We start from the raw sequence: 21,142 nt of genomic DNA on the forward strand, positions 1-21,142 counted from the left end.
CCCTAATTTTACAGAGCTGAGCCAGGAAATCAGAAACACAAAGTATTGATATTAAATTACATTGAAAAGGACATAAATCATTTTTACCTCTGCTTATACTGAATATTTTTATGTTTCAACTCAAAGTCTGTGTGTTCCTTTTTGTGGAAGGGGCCATATAGCTGGAATTCTGAGCACAGGCTGAGGATTTTCAGTGGTAAAATGCTTTATCTTTCTTCTGCAGCTAGAAAGCAAGCATTCTGCCTTAGTTAAATCTAAATGTCAGTGATCACGACTGATTGTGCCCACATTTTCTGTCATCCCTGTTAACTGTGAACAGAGGGATCAGCATTTGGCACCCAAATTAGCAGATATGGCCAGCAACACTTTGCGAGGATGGCAGGAACTCTTTAGGTGACTGTTCTTGCTGCTCTATAAGGACTGTGAGCAGGAAAGTACAGCAGCCATGGAATTCACAGATTCCAGCCACAAGTTTCAAAACCTGCCAAGATTTTATCCACCTATGACCACTTTCACTTTTTTTTTTTTGGTCCTTTCCTCCCTCCTCCCCCTTAAAAAAAAACTAGAGAGATCTTTGACTGTTCTTCTGAAAACCTGACACTTCTTTGTCTCCTCTTCCAAGGGGAGGGCTCTTTTACACTGTATTCATCTTCAAGCTGGGACTGCCAATTATAGCTCCACCTGGGCTCAGGAATAAAAGGTGTCAGACTGCAGCCTTTGTCCTTTTTTGACTGCTTTATACTACTATTACATTGATTGCTCTTTGTTTCCCTGCAAATGGGGTTTTACAATTGCAGTCCACCTCCTTCCCTCCTTCTACCACACTCCCTACTCCTTGTTACAAGCTTTTTTTCTTTCCTTTTCTTCTTTTTTTTTTTTTTTCCCCAATTCTACTATTATTTTTTGGTAGATGTTGAGTTTTGATAAGAATCACTCACCTAGCCCTGAACCACTTCTTTATGAGATTTTAAACCACACTTAGGGACAAGCAAATGTAAGTCAGCAGAGGGATCAACACAGAAATATCTCTATCCAGGAATAATTCAGCACCTTATGTCTCAATTACACTTTGTGATTATGACTCCTTTTAATATTATTTTTCTCTCCAGTTTAGAGACCTGATGTGTATTCTTATGAATTAAAAGTGGATCCCTGACCTTTTGTGGTTTGTTCACATCTGTCCAGAGAGCAGAGCAGGAAAGCTGTAGCCAACAGTGCCAATACAACACTATAAAGATTAATAGGGTACCTGAAAAGCAACAAGGACTTTGAGTGATTTCAAGGATTCCAAAGACTCAAGAAATCAATTTCAGTGAAAATGTCCTTGCTAATTTAGTACCTGATAGTATTTGACACCTCTGTGGTCCAGTAAGAACACTGAGCAATATAAGGATTTCTGTGCATGCCTTTTGCAATCAGGATTGCAAATGAAAATTAATGCTAGCTAAATCCATACAGACAGAAAGATAAAGAATACCCTTCTAATACCTATCTATTCAAAATAAAAGTTAGCTCTATTATTATCTTCACATCTAGCAAAAAGAAATAAATCAGTAAAGGAAAATAAATTATGGACACTGGCTAAATAAGAGTGGAACACTGTCAAAACTATTAAATCTTGCATATTGTGTCAGAACTGCTGCAGCATTGCCTTAGCACTGAGGAACCATGTGAGACTGCTGGGGAAAAAAGCCCACAACTCCTCCTGACATGAGACAATTTGGATGCTAGTTGACTTGATCTTGTCATTGTTTCATTGCACATTAACAAAAACACCAGCTCATGCTAGATGCTCAAAATAGGATAAAAGTAATCCATAAAATAAAATCTCTCCTCTGGTGATGTCGTAGGTATTAAAATTCTGTTTATAGTGAAGATTTTTATATGTCCTAATTACATGCTGGAGCTAACTATTGTCAGTTCTGCCATGCTGAAAGAGCCTTAATGATGACATTATAGTTTGAATAGAATTTTTAAGCAGATCTAACATAAAAAGAGATGTAATTAATCAAATTTTAAATTTACTTTATCTAGGAATAAGGGCCTGCTCTATTTTTCCCTAAGACTATTGCAATCTTTCTAATACAAACAAGGTCTATATCTATGAACTTCCAAAAACAAAATAGGAAAGCAAATGACAGACATCTTAGAGGGCTGCAGAAGGGACAAAATACCTAATAAAGGACACATTCCTTCTTCCAATATCTATAAAAGATCTTATACCCTCTTACTTTTTCTAGGAAATATATTTCGTCAGCACTAGCAAGATCATTATCCACATCCCATTTCTAGTGTCCCAAGCAATTTGCACATAGAGGAATAACACAAAAGCAAGCAGATGAGGAGGGTTGAAGGGAGAGCGATGTGATATACACTATTGGATGTTGGATGACACAAACCAGATGTGTAAAGATTTTTTGTCAACCAGTTGCAGCCTTCACATTGCATTATTTCATCTGGAGAAAAAAAAGGTATCATACTGGACTTCTCTCTTTTCAATTGCAGGTTAGTTGAGAGAAAAGATAAGTATTTCACAAAGCTTCACAGAAATCTGATACACTTTGCATGGATTCTATGCACACACATTTTGTGTGTAAGTACATATGTTATCCTTACACAGACACACACGTACACCACAGAATATACATACAAAAGTATATATAAAGATTTATGTACAGGCACATGTGACCAGCAGCACACACCAGTATAAAATGTAGCAAACTAAATCACTCTGCAAGGAGAGAGAAAACTGCTGACCCTCAAAGCTTATAAACATTGTGATCCTTAGCTGCATGCCTAAATAAATGTTTTCTGTTTTAAGGCTAGTATGCATAGTTCCATTTAAAGCTTTAGGTTTTATGCTTGGATCGTACCTACCGTCCAGCTTTCTCCGTGTGTCCAGTCTTGTGTGAATAATGCAGGTTAATCACCGAGGCACACAGCAGTGTGAGGACAAGGCAAAGCAGAGAGCAACCCCAGCTCCCCTCTCTCATCATTGCTGGCTGTGCTCTCCACTTCTATGCATTGCCTGGCTTGGCACCATGGCAAGCTGCACCCACATTTAAATAAAATGAGTCTAATGAGTGAGTCTTACAGATCTATTTTATATTTGCTGTGTTCACTGGCCTCATCTACGCTGATGAAAGCTTGTGAGAAACTTGTTAAAGGGAAGAGAAAAAGAAAATCAGGGCAGTCAGAATTAATAGCTGCTGTGCTACTATGAATGGTGCCAGAAGCGGCCCTTAAAATACAATTTCAAGCTAAAACTCAGAAAGAAAACTCTCAAGCAGTTACAACAAAGGTACAGGGAGGTCATTTGTGCTATTCAAATAACCATCACATAGAAATGTTACTGCCAGAAAAGTGGCATTTCCAACAAAAACATCTGCTTCCTATGAGTCGTCTGAGTAACATCCATGGAGCATACCAAGAAAATGTATTTGAAGCAGAGGTGTGGGAGTTAAAATCTCTGGGTTCATTACAGAATTTGCCACAGTGTTCATACAGGACCTTGAACACATTGCTAAATGTTGCTAAGCCAGTGGGTCTTAATCAGCTAAATAAACACAATAAAGGGTAGTAGAGTTAAAATAGAGTTGATCTCACTGAATACATCGGGAATCTGTTCTGGATTAGAAATATTAACCCACCCTCTGCCAGTTAATTTATAGCCATTAATGCTCATGATGTATTTCACAGTCCTTAGATAAATAGGCAGACATGGAAAAAGGGCCACTCAAAGACCACGTTTTACTGTGCTGTGTGCTGATGACTCATTATTTTTCTGGGAAAGAAGGTCACTGCCTCTTGAATCATCAGCAAAATGGCAGTAAATTCTGATTTCAGACTGTGTGCAGTGCCTGGGGGGAGAAAGGAGAGAAAGTAGAGAGCGTTTTACAGATGATTCCTGAGAATTTTTTCCATCAGGCTTTTTCCACGTTTTTATTGAGTGCAAGCAGGAAGAGAACCTGTTCTGTCTGTGAAAAAGGCCAAAGACATATCCTTTGTACCTTGTCACTTAAAATTTATTGGAAGAGATCTTCTAGAGGCCATAAACCTCTCTCCAGAAAACCTCAGCTTCAGCACTTCTTTCCAAGTGTCCATGTGGTTTCTGTAGCTTCATGTTACTCTCTGTTACTGCTACCCCAGTTTATCTGAGGTATGTGAGTCTGGGAAGACCAACTCTCCATGAAGGAACCATCCTGGACACTGGGGCATTGTAAATGGGAGAAGCTGGGAAAAGGAACTGAGACTGAGGACTAAGATATCACATCTTCGACATCACTACACTCTGTAGATAAGTTAGGTTTAACAAAAAGTCACCATCTACTATAGGCCTTATATCTGGCCTTGAGACATTGGCTTGTTCTATGATTCCATTTCTTTTTATTTTTCCATTTTACTGGAATTTTTGACCACCAGATTTTGCTTTAAAAAGTATGAAATATTCCAATAAAAATAATTTCATCAAACCCGAACTCTTAGTTGTTAAAAAATAGTACATTATGATTTATATTATCGGTAAATATATATATGTGTGTTATATATATAGATATAACACCAATGTTATTGTTCGATAATCCTCAAAAGGGTCACATTTTAAAGTTCCCTGCATCAAAACATCAAGTATCAAGAAGTATAGTTATCTATAGGTTGAAGTAAGTTCAGGAACCTACATTTCTTCCATTTGGAAACCCTCTTGAAACAAAATGTGTGTATGTCATTGGTAGCAACAAAGTCACTTCCTTGCCAGTGCCTTACTGTTTTAATAGATCAAGCTTTCTCATTTGCTGGTTTCAGGTTCCCTAAACTAAATTCTTCACATACCCACAGGAGGAATTGGGCACTTCAAAAACCTAATAGCTTTGTCTGAAGAAAGAGTTGTCATTGGCACTCCTTAGTGCTTACTTGTCATTAGTTCCTACAATTTGTTTCTGGGCTTCAAGCCTTACCAGTAAAACTAGTCTTTTAAGTCCAGTAGATTCACAACACTGAATCAGAATCTGACCTAATGATTCCCCCCTCAAGTATTTTCTAAGCAGTGGCTAAGTTTAATACAGTCTTCTCTTTTCTCTGTATTTTTGCAGGCAGATGCCTCTGGAATTAGACCAACACATTCATCCAGAAAACAAACTAATGTCAGGCCAGCATAAATTATTAGACAGCAGTTCCTGATTTATTACAAAGGGCAGTTACACAAAAAAAAGTTTAGGTTTGCTTTTTTTGATTTGTTTCAGATTTAGAGGGTAGGTTACTAATTTTGGTTCACCCCCTGCTTGGCAACTGTGAAAACAAAGTACGTCATAAAATGGCATACTAAGCCTCAACATTGCTAAATTGTAAACTGAACATAAGTGGCACATTCATCACGTTTTTTGAAAGCACTCACTGCTCTCCCTTACCCTATGTTTTCCCACCTACCAGCATTCCTCAGGGCAGAGGCCGGACCACTGTGAAAGATAAGAGTGGGAAACAAACATTGTGGAGATGGAGCCCTGAGGAAGAGAGATGACAGACTGCATAACACAGCCACAATGGTAACATCAGGATGGGAAGGTGGAGTCACATGTCAAGCCCACAGCTTTTTATCCATTCTCGTGTGAACCAGGACAGTGCTGAAAACTCTGCCTGATTTGTGTTCTCTTTGCCTGTAAATTCTGATTGGAGTTTACCTGCAAATTGTGTTCTGTTCTTAGCTAGTGTTTTTAGTAGCAACAACAAGTCAAAAGTTTATATCTTTACACAAGAAGTCCGCTAGAATAAAGGGCAAACTTTTTAAAAAAACTCAATCCAAAATATCTAAACAAATAGATTTACACAAAAGCTGTCTGTTTTTCCTGTGCTGGTGAAGTTCAGACCTACCAATTTAATGAGTTTTGCATGGAGGTGCTTTCAAATTATTTATCTTGCTATGATACAGAGGTAGGAATTTTCTTAAATCCTGTTCAGTATTGTCAGTTCAAACTGTTTAATGTAAAGCAGGATTGGGGAACTGATGATCAGAGCTTGATTAAAACAATAATATTCTTGTCTGGTAATCCAACTTAAAAAGCAAACTAGAGAGGATGAAATTTTGCTTTCTAGGAAGAAAGCAAGTCCCACCAACTTTCTTGCATCATCAAAAAGGAGCAGGAGAGCAGCACTCCAACACCTGGCTGCTGGGCAGTGTCCGGTCAGGCCTGTGTGCTCATGAAAGAAGCAGACCAACTTTGTCTACCACAAAGGTGTCTTCAATGTCAACACCATCATGGTCTGCTTCAAATCCAATACCAGAAGGGCTTGTTATAAGTTTTTAAGAACTTGGGGGGTTTGTATGAAGACTGACTGAGGAGAAGAAATGTAATGTGCATTTGTTTTAAATGAACAAGGGAAAGGATCAGTTTGGTAGAATGGAAAGGTGGGGGGAGCATAGAAGGAAGGCATGTAAAAGATAAAATGAGAGTATGGAGGGCCATTTCAGGGTTTGCACATTACCCTGAAAGTTTGGAAAAAAACATATCTTGTGCTGTCTTGTCCACACGGCCTGTTGGGGATGATATAGCCACGGCCTGAACCATGTCTGATTTTTCTACTGGAAAGTGCTGGCTAGCAGGGGACATGCTGACTATTAGGAATCGAGACAATTAGTAATCTGTGCTTGAGCTCATTCTCTGGTTTGGTTTTACATAGCATTATGATTTATAATTTATAATGTTGCAAAACACACAGCCCAGAGTAATTCTCATTACTCCTAGAGATTTCCCTTCCAACTTTAAAAGTGCACAGTGCACATGAGACATTGATACTGTGCTTTATTTCTTTCATCGTCTGGCAATGCTGTAATACTAAATATTATTAGATGGTAGTGGTAGTAAGTCAAGAAAACCTGGAGATGATACAATACTAAGAAATGTTACTAATTTTACATTCTCCTATGGTTTTTTCTTATGTAGAGAAAGGTTTCTATTCATTTAAGTGTGAGGTTTCTCTGAGTCGAGTCTCTTCAAATCAAGGCTTGATGCTGGTCCACTGGTGTTTTCTATACAAGTCTGACAAAAGTGTAGGGGATGAGGAGCTAGTTTTAGTACAAAACTTGAGTGGGCAGCATAAACTCCCAATGCCAGGCAGCAGGATTTGACCCACAGGAGTGCTGGAAAGAATCTCAATTCTTACTCATCTCAAATGATGTCAGCTAAGATTTCCGAAGTTGTGTGTGTGAACGCGTGTGTGTGTGTGCATGGACATGTGAGCCTCTGTTTATTTATTTTCAAATAATCTGTCAGAATCAGATGCTGCAAAAAGTATTTAAATTATTTTTCTATAAGGAAAGAGATGAAAAATGTTCATGGCTGTCTTTTTCTTGGAGACCTTTCAAGATGCTACCCCTAAAACATTTTCCTTTTATGAACTGAAACCAAAGTGGGTCATTTGGCTTGTAAGAGACATCATTATTTTGAGCTGTGTGCTAATTAGTTCACTTTCACTGATTACCATTAATACCTGTGGCTGTATGATTCGCATAGGCCAATAATATGCACATAAAACTGAGAGAATGCAGATAAAAAACGTAAGAGTGACTTAAAAAAGATTAACACAAGCTGCAAATACAGAAACATAAGAGACCTGAAATGAAAAACCGACATATTAAACATCAAATTTAAATCTGCTTTACAGAGGGATTAAATGCTCACTGTGGACTGTGAGAGAATCCTTTTCTAATGGTGAATTTGTATCAGTCCACAGGGAACCCTATCAAGGCACAGCTGACTAATGACTACCATTTTCACTTGATTTCATTAGTATTTAAGTTATAGCATGAAGTACATTCCCTTCGGTGCCCTGAAAGTTAGTGATTTACATACATTTGCTGTGAAGCTTTTGCTTTGACTAATATAAAAATGATCTGCTAGTAGAGAGTGTATCCTTCCTCATGCCTACCCAAGTCCACTCATTCAAAAACAAATGTTAACTTTTCAAATGATTAATCACAACTCATTTCAGAGGCATGTTATAATAAAATTAAAATAATGCTGTCAGCCTGAAATCTTTCTTTCTTTCTGGATATGATGTAACACTCTTTGTTAGTCAGCCTATAGCTGTTTGTTACCAGATTTTACTGTACAGTGTGTGCGTGCAGTATGTCTTTTTCCTCTACAGTGTCCAAATCCCCTGCTAGAGCAAAATATCATTGACAAGCTTCAATATATAGACAACTGATCATGTGTGTTTTTGTGACAACGCCTGTAAAAGAAATTATGAATATTTGATCAAGATGGGTAGCTTTTTGGAAAAGGATAGAAGAAAATGCTGAAAGTAAATGATTGCCTGAGTTTCCCTTGCTGACACCTTCTTCCTGGATTCCTCATCCAATTAGAAATAAAACCACTCATCTTCACCTCCAGCTTCTCCTACCTATTCTTTCGCCTCCCATTACTGACTACTCAGACAATGCAACCTACCAAACATGCTGCTCCTCATACATTTTTTCAGATTTTTCCACCTTTTTAGCTTTACTCATATCCCTCTCTTTTTCCTGCTACTCTTCATCTCCAGCTGCATTTTCAACTTCCTCCCATAAAATGGCAAATAAAACAGGTACAAGCAGCACCACTTCAGTATTTTGCAGATAGCTGTATTCACAGCAGGTTTTTTCAGAATATCCTTTCCTTCTGAGCCTTTCTGTCCAAACCATGCACAGATACAGCATACAGTCACTGTAAAGTAAACAATATTCTCTATTATTTTTAATAGCAAAGCCCAAACCCATGGTGTACATGACACTAGCCTAATTATATGTTGTTACTTTTAAAAATTTCTTTTAATGGGGCTACAGGACAGCTTAAAATATTATGCTTAGATAAGGAGCTATATCTGTAAAGCATCAGTTCTTTATGCATAAAAAGTCCAGGAAACCCTGAACCTATAGTTATGTTCAGAGGCACAAAGGGATTACATCAAAAGTACAGTTAAAAAAAGGAGGCTTAAAAATGCATGGTAAGACAGTTCAGCAAATGAACAGAAATAGGAAACAAAGGTTGTGGGGAGAAGGAGTGAGAGGTTAACACACTGTGTTTGCCATGTATAATCACTTGTAAATCCTGGCCACACAGGAAAGGTCCATGCATAATGCTTCTGATTTGTGTTACTACCATCAATTATGAGTGTCAGCCAGACACCCCCATCAAAACTGGAGTGCTATAAACAGACACTGAGGTGAGCCCATGTGTCAGACAACTGACAGGCTAAATAGACGGGGTGGAAAAGGGAAACAGAGGAAGGATTTGTATTCCTGTATTCTACCTGGCCTACTGAAATCTCATGAAATTTATTCAAATCACTGAAATGTAAGACAGAAACAAGTGGTAAACCCAGATCTGCTTCATAACCTTTTACCGGAGCTCACCAGATTTTTCCATCCTCTTCTTTGTTTTCCTCTTGTGTTTTGATTTTATGTTGTTTTGATTAGTGGAACTAGTCCAGGTCCAATTATTCCAGTAATGGAGCATGCATGAATCAAGAGCATGGTGGATGAAAGTCTTGCTTGACTTTTTTTAGTATGAATGCGTCAAATTGAAATGGTCCTTTTTCCAGATCAGCTACTGCTTCTCTCCACTCTATATAACACTCCTCTGCTTCAATGCTCTTGACAGAATATTGCTGCTTCAGCAAAAATCTTTGAAGGTGAAAAAGTTTGTTCCAAGAATGTGGCGTGTATGATCATGTAGCTTCTAAGTGGAAATGTAATGCTGAATTGGGGAGCTCCTGTGACTGTAGTCCTCTCCCTGCCAGCAGAGTCAGAACCTCCTGTTAACCCCTCCAAGTTTACAGAAACCATGATAGAGATTTATTTTGGTTTATGAAGGGGATGGATCATAGGCCAATAATCCACACAGGCTTTCAACACTAGAAAGGCAAAAAGTTGGTGAAAACTTTCAGTATACAGATAGCATATACTCCAGCAAAATTATGATAGATGTCCCAAAATCCATGAAGAAAGCATTGTTTTGCCCACCTGAGGTTGGCCTCTCAGAATACTGGAGTCCAGCAGTTCCTTGTTTTCTCAAACACTCAAATCTTAATATACTATTTCAGTAGAAGGTCTTTAATTTCTAAATCCCAGTACAGACAAGACTTTAATGTGGAGCAGATTTCATCTCGGACAGTAGCTCTGTCCATGTCCCTGTCTGCTAGAAAATGCCCTTTAGCAAATGACAGTGCTTTCGAGCACTGCATTTCCCTTTGAATTATTTGCAATACCACTGAGTGATCTGCAATTTGTTCTCCACCCCAGCAATTCAGTTTCAAAAATGAAATGCAATATTTTAGATTAAAAAGGAAGTCCCTGAAAATTAAGACTACCAATATATCATGCATGCTAAATCCTTTTGTAAATTCTGACCTCAAACAAAATGTATTATTAGTTAAGCAAAAAGAAATTCATTATTTTAGCCTACTGTTATTTTGCCAGCCCTTAAAATAGATTTAAGTGAACTGAAATCAGAGGAGTATGTGAAAAAGATAATGGTTTTAGTGACTCTGTTCACAGTAGCTCTTGACTGCTCTTTGCATTTCAACTTCATCTATTGATAAGATAATTTGTGAGTAAGATATAAACCATCCTTGATGATGAAAATGTCAGTAGAGTGGACTACATGCAGGACTTCATGAAAATAGCTGAAGGTCAACTGAAAGTATTTATCTTTTTTCAATACCCATTATTAGCTGAAGCTTTTACATCTCTATTACATTTAATCAGTTCACTTCCTGCTTGTATGAAAGATCAGATTCAGGTTGAAACTTAAACTAGAAAATATTTTCCCCATTATCTGCAAATCAGAACATTATTGAAAGAGGTAATGTATAAGAATAAGCACTGCCTGAAAGTGCCACTAGGGAGGATGATAAACCAGCAAACAGAAAGTCTTTTTACACCTTAAAAGTCAAAATAGAGATTGAGTTTTTCAGTGCCTGGTTTTGTTTCATTTGTTTTGTTTCTCTGTGCAGAATCACAGGAAGAATTTCATTCACTTGTACAGGATGTTGAACAGCACAGCATGCTCTAAATGGTTGAAAAAGCTACCTATTTGTTTAAACTGTGATTAACACTCTGAAGAGCTCAGGCTGTCCAAATCTTGATGATTAATTGAACCCCATGTAATTTTCTTATTGTATTTGCAATAAACCAGACTCTAAAATTGCACAGTAAAGTACTTAATCATTCTTACCCATTTCTCAGCAAGTCTGTGGTTCTTGGTAAGGTGATGCTGTAGCTAAAAGCCAGGCTCAGAGAGGAAAATACCCCTAGCTGAGAAAGTTTAGAAATTTAGCAGAATTTGAAATTCTTGATTCTTCATGAGATCTGGAGTCTTCTTTACTACTGGCACGACATGTAGACAGATTCTGTTAGATTTCCTGGGATTCATTTGAGGGGACCTCCCTGAAAACAGATCTATCTTTTGAATATTCTGCTGTTCCCCACTGCTTATGAACTTTATACTACTTTGGTTCTTGCATTCGTAGCCAGTCTATTGTAGGGTAGCTTGGAGTCAATTATTGGGTGAGAGTTCACCACGGTCAGTGGGAAAGTGATATACAATTATGTGGGGCTTTGGGCTGGAATTTTTTTGGTGGAGGCCCCTGTGCAAACTCTGATCCTTGGTCTACCCATGGACACCGTTCCTGTCAGTTTAAAACAGAGGAGTCACAATGATATTTGAAAACCATGGCAGACAACCTTAACTGAGAATTACTTTGATAAAAGGATAAACTGATTCCTCAAAGAGTGGTATCACCTCCTAAAAGATAGCCATTTCCTATACTCAGTTAAAAACACTTTCAAAAATTTTGGTGTGCTGCCACTGACAGTGCTCATGTGAATGACATCCATGGACCTTTGGCTGCTGTGGCAATGGCGCAAAGTATACAAAATCAAGTAGTGTTTTATTCTACCAGACAGTAATAAGCATGTAATTATATTGTAATTAAAAAGCAATTATTTACTGGCAACTATTGAAGACATCTTTAATGGTAATTCTGAGTGCGACTACCATGTAATTTGTAGAGAGAAATAAGTGTGCAATTACCCTGTTAGTAACACAGTAATTACCAAATACATCCATGCATCTTTCTGTTTTCTGACATGGAGTTACCGACACCTGCAAAGTATAAATTACATGGCAACTACATATGCAGCTGCCAGGTGATGTACAGTAGAATGAAAAGATGGCAGATATAATTTCAGAATTAGGGTCTGATTCATTAACATAAAACTGGTGTAACAGATTACAAAACAGTAATCAAATCTGAAACAAGACCAAGCCACTGTTATCCACACAGCTTGAGAGAGTTATAAATGTGCTGTGAATCAACCCCAAATCTTTGTGTGGAACTATGTGTAAAATAAAATATACTGTCACTAGTCTGGAATTAGGACCTTATCCCTTTCACATAAATTGATTCTACCCTATTCAAAAGAGAGAATTTCTGTTGTTTCTATCATGGGTTCCCATCACAGATGAGCAACAGAGTCTTGCTGTACGTGGAGCCTCGTATATCAGCTTCTCACCTCCCTCTTATGTCATTAGTCTAGTGACATTTTCAAATAATGGGTTTGACAGAAAGTGGGCCCTGAGCAGAGGAACTTACCAAGTGAGTAGGAAAGCAGAAGCAAAAGCCCAAAGGCAAGATATGTCATAAACACTTCATAGAAAACACTAAATACATTATTTTGAAGCAAATGATGTGTCATTTTGTGACTGGTGTAGGCTACATTCATTCTTGTGACATGGACCCCAGCTCTAACAAAGTCCTCGTTTACTCCACATAAATACAGCCTTAGTCTTAGACACGAGACTTGAAAACAGATTGACTACTTAGGTGATCAAAGCTAAAGATACATTTATCTACACTAGCACACACATCATCTCAGTCTTTAAATCTGTGCATCTAAATCACACCCCGAACACCAAAAGATTCCCGTCAAAAATCACACTAAAGCACATTCAGGGCTTAATTTTAAAAAGACTTGGCAACCAGAAATTAGTATGAGCTTTAAGTGGTCGGAATGTTTGACTATCAGTCCATTTTTATACAAGAGCCTACAATAAAGACCTGTGTTTGAGGTTTATTTATGAGTAATTTATCTAAAATGAAAATAGTCTTTGTTTTCCTTAAAGAAAGGATGAAAGAGATAGAGAAACACAGGACTGCAAACCCCTTCTGAATCACAAATTCTAAACCCCAGAAAAGAAAGAAATTTATTGCAACTAATCCAGTGTGATGCGAGACAACACACTGTCATGCTGGAAAGATTTCTCTCTAGTTGTACTCCTCTTCCCTTTCTTGGTCTGGGAAACTAAAGTTCAGCAACAAAACTATGTCTATTATTTACTCAGAGCTCAGATTTCAGGTATTACTATCATATTACTTAGACTTTGCCATCTCATTTTATATGCTTGCTGAATTTCTTCAGCAGTGCCAGAATACAGACACTTAATATTTACAGCAATTCATTTGATGTTCTGTCATCCATCAGGATTTACAGCGATACTGTCCCAGGATGCCTGAATTCTATATAAAAAAACACGAGGCTGTTGATTACAAAATAGGATGATGAAAGGGGGGCTGGGGTGTCTTTCTAGAAAGTTGAGATAGAAAACGTGACTCATCTTAAAGCACTTTTTTTGAAGGGAAGCAGGATAAGCTCTTCCTTTCACATCCCCAATAATTTAGAGTAATATAGATAATTAAAGTTTTCCCCAACAGCTATACTGTGGGAATGCTGTCATCCTTCTTTTTCCACATTGGATGTTTCAGGGTGATTAATTGTTAATTGACAAATGTCAGTATACTCTGGAGCACTTTTTTCTGAAAACATACAGCCAGTGACGGCCATTAATTTTTTCTTCTTCCTGTTTGCAAAATCTCACTGAGAGACATTCATGTCTTATAATTTATCCAAGGGTTTCTAGGGAACAATAGCTTGCATTCTAGGTGCCGGCACTCTATTAAAACCTTGAATTAGGTATAAAGAAGGATGAGTGTTTTGTCTGAAAGACTGGATTGCACTAAGACCGTCCCTACAAGTAAATAGATGACTATTCATTTGTTCAGTTAGACATGTGCCTAAATTCAATGGAACTGAGACCAGAGAGTGATCTGGTCACCAGCACTCTGTGTCTGCTGCTGATATAAATCAAAATAGCAGAAAAAAAGAAGAAATAAAAAAGAAAGAAAAAAACCCCTAACAAACAAACAAAGAACAAACTCCAACAAAACCCCAGCTTTGGTTATTGTACTGACTTCCTGCTGTTGTGTTACCAAAACACCTAGAAAGACTGTTAAGCCATGGCATGGGCATTTAGTGGCAATACAACTATTGCCCAGTTCCTGTTGTTTTGTTGTATCATTGTTACAGTCCAGTGGTTGTGTTTCAGCTGCAGTGTGTCTGGAGTTGGTGTGGAGGTGGCTGCTGCTGCAAACATCTACAAAAAAGAAAACCTCTTTTGCCACTAATGGATATCACTGTAGCAGTGTAAATGGAGAGGTCAAAGCCTGTGAACATGAAAACATTATAGTACAAAAAAAAAAGGAGGATAATGTCCTTTGTAGTTCTACAAGACTATTCTATGTGGGTTCAGTCTTTTTTAAAAATTAGTCAAAACTGCCTTGAATACCCATAACTAGGTTTTCATGCAGGATATGTTTAGCATTTGTGATTATTTGGACTGACAGTGCCTGTATGGTTTCTTTAGTTTATTGGGCAAAGATCACAATACATTACTGTGCTCCCAGTCCTAGAAGTCTCCTGCCAGAACTGTGCTGAGGAGACTCACTCCTCAGTTGCCTGGTATTTTGCCTGTTACAGAGATAAACAGAAATCTTCATTCTCTGAAGCTGTCATTCTCATATCTTTCATGTGTGCTAAACTCACTCGAAAAAATATTTCAGAGGAAAACAATAGAAGTGCTTCATAACTCATACACAGTAATTGGTGTCCTGATGAAATCTGGGGCCTTATCTTGAATTCCTAGCACATCTTATGCTTGCCAGGACTTCACACAAGGAATGTGGCACAACTGTGTGCTGCTGATATAACTTTCAATTCAGATGTACAATCTTCTTATTGTTTACTCTCAAAATATTTATAGATATGTTTATATATATACATGTATGTATGGAAATTTCAGTCTAGACAAGTAATGAATAAAGAGTTTCTGAATCTTTTGAGGGTATTTCTTCCACTTTTTTAGATAAGAAGACATTTTTTTCTATTTTAACTAGCAAGACCTTCTACAAAATCTTAAATGGCATTATTTAATCTTAAAATAGTCTGTATTTTTTAATAGGTATAGATTAATAAACAATTTTATTTTAATGTTTTAAGAATTTAAAAACTCTTAAAAAACATGATGGACATCTACCATATAGGCTTTTGGTAGTTCTCCTACAAGAAGCAAAAAAATCAACCCTTTTTTGGTTACAAACTGCACCCTACTGTGTTACCAAAAGGTGCAGTAGAAATTTCAGAGGTGGCCCAAATTGTGATTATGCTTGGAAAATAATTCCTGTAGGATATATCTGTATAATCTTTACCATGAAAAGAACCAAAAGGTACCAAGTTCAGGAAAGTTGCATGTGCTTATCTTGGAATCTAGAAATCATCCCAATGACAGGATTTTTGGATACAGGTTCCTTGCATTTCTGTGGTAGCCAGAAGGCGAATGAAGAGAGTGTGAAGTGGGGTTGGAAGCTGTCTATGGTACACACAGAGGGACTCCTGCATCCGTAGTGTAGATGTAACAGAATACTGGAGCACAGCAATCTTTCACTTGATTTGTATATGTTCCGCCTGGTTGCTTTCCTGCAGGGAACTCACCTTGTGTCCAAATACTAGACTTTGTCACTGGCAGAAAAAACAAAACAGAAAAAATGGCCATTTCAGAGGTCTCAGCTGCTCTGGTAGAAACAAGTAGTTATTCACATTGAAAATCTCTCTGTGGGTAGAGAAGGGAAAAACAACAACCAAAACACAGCTTCTTTTCCATTTCTCAATTAGTCAAAAATTAAATGCAAGACCCATCAAGCCTAACTCAAGCTTCTCCTTAAGCACCTGCAGTCTTATGCCTCTGGGATCAACTTTGTTGGGAAGCCCAGTCACCGATCCAACATGTGTCTTCTCAAAGATGACATTTTTCTTCTAAACCTTCCATCAGTTCTGGAAGTCAAACCTTATTCTTCCCAAGAGTGCTGTCCCTCAGGAAGGAAACTATACCGTAAGGAAGTCCTCGCAGACTAAAGGAAGCTTGGAGAGAGATGGGGTGTGGGAAATGTCTATAATGAGTACAAAAGCCCATTGTTCCTAGGATCAGTCATCTGTCACTGAACTTCAAAGGAATAAAACAAACAAACAAATAAATAAATAAATAAATAATATTATAATGCTGTGTTGTTGTTATTATCATCATTATTATCATTATAAATAGGTTACTCAGATCTGCTAAAATAAGAGCAGACCTGAATTCCCACTGCGCCTTTTTTGAGTTTTAAAAAAAAGTTAACAGTGTCATTCACTTTTTTCCTCCCTTCTTCCTATATACAAGTTGGGCATTGTCTGTTATACTACCAAACATTAGTATTGCTGGGACACAGAGAAAACACCTCTGTGTTTTCTCTGTGTTACACTTCCTAAAGGAAAGATAAGCTGTATCACACGTTACATTACTCAGCTGTGTAGTTTGCCAAGTGTTTGTGTATAAATTTAACCACAAATGAGAAGCTTGCGACCACATCTTTGTCTGAAATGTGTCCACTTATAGTTCAATATACTTTTTCAAATCTGTGTGTGTCGTTTCATTATTTCTAGCCTATTCAGACTCAATTTCTTATCCTTTCCATTATCTCCTTGGAAAAAATGGATTAAATTGGGTCACTACTGTGCTCATGTCATCCCCTGGGCTGCTGGACACCTGGGTTTTTAGGACACTGAAATATGACAGATTTAGTGAACTTTTATTGCTTTTTATGTCCAAATTCAATATCTTCAAGATATTTCCCAATATAACATCCACACTAGGATGAAGTGAGAGGCATTTAGAGCTCTTTCTGCGCTGATACTTCCCAGCTGCTTCTATGAAGCAGCAATTTGGTGCCTTCCAACAACTCAAAGAGAGCTGCAGGGTCACAAGTAAGCTCACCACATAGCAAATAATATTCATCCTTGTCTCTACATTTGAACAAAACTGGTGCAATCATAAATCTCACGTAACACAATTACATATCCCATTGTAACATAATTGGAGAGAAGAGTTTGGTTTGTTTGGTTTGGTTTTTTCCTTTTTAGCTTGTTTTTAAGTGTGATGGGAAGCTTACAGTGAACTAGCTTTAGGTATAGTTTACCTCTTCAGAAGGGTGGTCTCATGGCAGGGTTTTAATTTTACCCACATGCAAAGAAAATTCATGCATCCTTCAATATTTTTCCAAGCAATTTTCAGAGCGCTTGTCGCGGGTTCTACCTATAACCGGGCGGAAACACCAATTTAGTGTAGTGGTTTGGTCCAAAATACTCATTACTGTTTATCTGCTGTGAGATAAGAATTAGGAGAAATGCAAAACAGGCACCAAACTTGAAAGAATATAAAGAAGTTTATTAACAGACCTAAAAGAAGAAAAAAAAGGGCCGGGCCCACTGGGCCCTGCTCGGGCCCTGCAGCCACCTGTGCCAGCGCCGGAAACGAGAGAGAGCTTGGAGGGGGAGTTTGCCTATTCTTAAATGTGGATCACAGAGGTGATCACAACTTTAAGTGGCTTAGAGAATTGTCCATATTCAAACTGGCCAGCTGATAGGTTCTATCAGTTCCCAGAGGAAACTGTAAGCATCCCTTAGCAAGGACGTCCCTTCCGGGACTATGCTTGCTAACCTATGACAGCGCTTTAAACCTTCTTTACCTATATTTGGAAATATTTTAAATGAAAATTCTGTCTATTCCTAACATTAATAAAATTCATCAAACTTTCAGTGACTTTTAACTAAAGAATGTTATCATACTATGAAACAAAACAAATTAAGTTTAATGAAGTCATTGCTTCAGGAATACACAGACGTTTGGATTTGCACAAACCCTTGTGGGGCCCTGATTTTTTGGAGTTTACATTTATATATGTAACTGCTTGAAAAAAGTGAGACAAGACAACTTAGAGGTGTGTTTTCTTTTGTTTGTCCACTTACATATAGCATGCTTTTGTTTTGAAGGTTTATCTCTGGTGGAAGATGGCACATTTCATGTACTGCTAGAGCACCTGAATAAGTGATGTCCAGAAATGTAACCTCCCATCCTGTCAGAATCCCATTTCATTTCAGATTAAATTATATCAGTGCTTCAGTTCCAGAAACTTTTAAATCAACAAAAGTAGGAACAGTGGGCATTAATTTACTTTATAATGTTTATTCAGTGATACAAGCACTTCTGCATAAACCAATATATACTATTTGAATAACTTATAACAGATGGTTTGTATTTCCCTGAAATAAAAAACCAATAAGAATGAGCCTGGAAACTCAAACATTATGAGCACATTTGCTAAAAAGGAAAATCATGTTATTCTCAAGACCCAAGCTTTCAGAGAGCTGGAAAATCTGCAATCAGGAGGCCACAGTATACATAGACCGGTCATGCTCTATCTGCTACAGAGCTGTAGCCAAAATGGCCTCTGTTGAATTAGGGAAACACAATGTTCAGGTGACCTCTGGCATTGTCACCACCACGCAGTGCCTAAATGATGGTAACAGGAGTAGACAATGCACATTCAAAGCAGCAGCAGTTTATCAGCAGCACACAGCAAACGCCCAGGCCACCATCAACTACAACAACATTCCCACCCCCTCATTCCAACCGGTTCATCTCCACTGATAATAACTACAACAGGAAATACTTGGGAAAAAAGTAGGCACCGCTGTAGGAGCTGAAAGAGAAATTCCTCTCCTCTCAACCATGTGGTTAATGCCTAAAATTAGAATGCAAAAGCTATGCTACCAAACAGAGAATTACTTAAAAGGCCCTGCACAAGAGAGTGAGATCCCTCTCATTATTTAAATATGGCTCCAAATTGATGAGTAGATTTCATGTGGGTTTTTTGCTTTGGGTAATAATACAGTGAGAGGCGTGAGAACCTAGAATGCAGAGAATATTTCTCTGCCTGTTTTGAAAGGTTTTACCCCCCTGGACAGTACTGTTTTTGAACTTTGTCCATGGGAAAATTTGCCTAGCTTCTGGGAAGAATTTGAATCTGCAATGGTGTGAATTAGGTGATAGAATACTATGTGAGATTATCACAGGGTGAAAAATTTAGAGTTTTTAGGTCTATTTGCATAGTAAATAGATAGAAGTAGAAAACCTCCAAATGGAGGATAAGTTGTAGCTAAAAGTTCCTTCTCCTTCTTCACTAACTCCATATTTTGCAGCAATAGTGGTTTGGGATGATTGGATAAAGACTTCCATAGTTCCTGTCTGTGTGATTTAGGAACTTGTTGGACATTGGTAAAAAAGTGAAAATATCTTGCATTTTAAGCTTTCATTGGGTAATTTACCTTTAAAAAGGCTGTGAGATCTTGGTAAGTTGTTCTTGCTGCATTCTCTGCTCTAGTGCCTTATGTCTAAGCCATGCCAGTGGCTTGTACTCCTTAGATAAGAATTAATAAACACCTATCTGGAGACTGAGAAGCATGAAGTCCCATTTGCCTCCTTTTTTCTCCTGGCAAAAATCTGAACGTCTCCCCTATCAGGGAAATCAACAATTAATGACATGGACAGCGTTAGAGAGGTAGCCAGTGAATGGGACTCTGATATTACCAATTACTATGGTTGCTTAAAGCTAAGCTTGCAATCACTAAAGGCTAAAAGACACATGGTTTAAGTTTGAGTGGAACACCAGTACAGCATAAATGACACATTTTACTAACAGAGTATACAAAATAAAGGAGTGTATTGAAATGAACATATACAAGATTAGGCAAGAAGGTCTAATTTACACCTTATCTGAGAGAGGTAGGGTGTTAGTGAAATTTAGAAAGAAGAAACTTGTGCTGTGACAGATAATGTCTAAATATTAGGGAAAATTAAGAAGATGTTAATTCATTTAATGATATCTTCACCATATAAGTTTTCAAAAAGTACTTATCCTTTTATCTTTTTTTTAGACACTTGGTAGAATAAAAGCTTCTTGGCTGTAACTGAAACATCTGAAAGCTGATTGCTTTGGGAAAACAGTGAGATTTGTGGTTTTATCATTCAGGATGGAAGCAATGGAGAAAGAGAACAGGTATTTCTCAAGGAAAAAATAGTGTTAATACAACTTGTATAGAAAGAATCTGCATCTTATCAAGTAGTAGAAACACATTCCTCCACATCAACCTCAGCGCTATAGTTTAATTTCATGACAGCCTTCGTTTGCTGTAATAGCTTATTAACCTCCAGCTGCTCTACTGGGATATTGAGATTTCAGCATTGGTAAGAACAACAAGACACATGAAAAAGCAACAAAGAAGAACAGTTAAATGTCAGTCAAAGCAGGTCACAGAGATGCATCTGTCCTCTTTAAGGAAGTGTGGGAAATGAGTTCAAATTGGAAAGTTAGAAAGCTGACATTGATGTGATGACCATAGCAGTTCCTAAGATTTTGCAGGCTCTTGTCATGCAGTAGTTCACTGCAATGTAAGGCCTGAAAAATAGAGGAAGTAATCCTGAGACTGCAATGTCCTGCCGTGCCATTTATTGTTTTTAATGAAAGAGGAAAAGAGAGAAGTACAATTAGGTCTTTTCCAAAACTGTGGCTCAACAAACTACTTATGAAGCTTTCCAAGCTTATTGCTTAAACCTGATGGCCCTGGATCTCCCAGGACAATAATGAAATGACCCAAGTCCAAGGATTGCTGATTTCTTCCCAAATAAGATGTAAGGGTTACATTTCTTCCAGTCTGCCTTTCACTCAAAATCTTAATTTTAACAACTCTTACCCTCTATTGATCATCCATGCCTTTACAGTTCAATTAAAGTACTGTATATGGCCATTGTTCTCAGAGAATAGTGTCCACAACTGCTACCCACATGCTTTTAATCACAGGAACAACATCATCAACAGTACACTGAAATTACTAATTTTTTTTTTC

The sequence above is a fragment of the Corvus brachyrhynchos genome, unplaced genomic scaffold, assembly GCF_000691975.1.
Source record: "Corvus brachyrhynchos isolate BGI_N302 unplaced genomic scaffold, ASM69197v1 scaffold124, whole genome shotgun sequence".
Lineage (NCBI taxonomy): Eukaryota > Metazoa > Chordata > Aves > Passeriformes > Corvidae > Corvus > Corvus brachyrhynchos.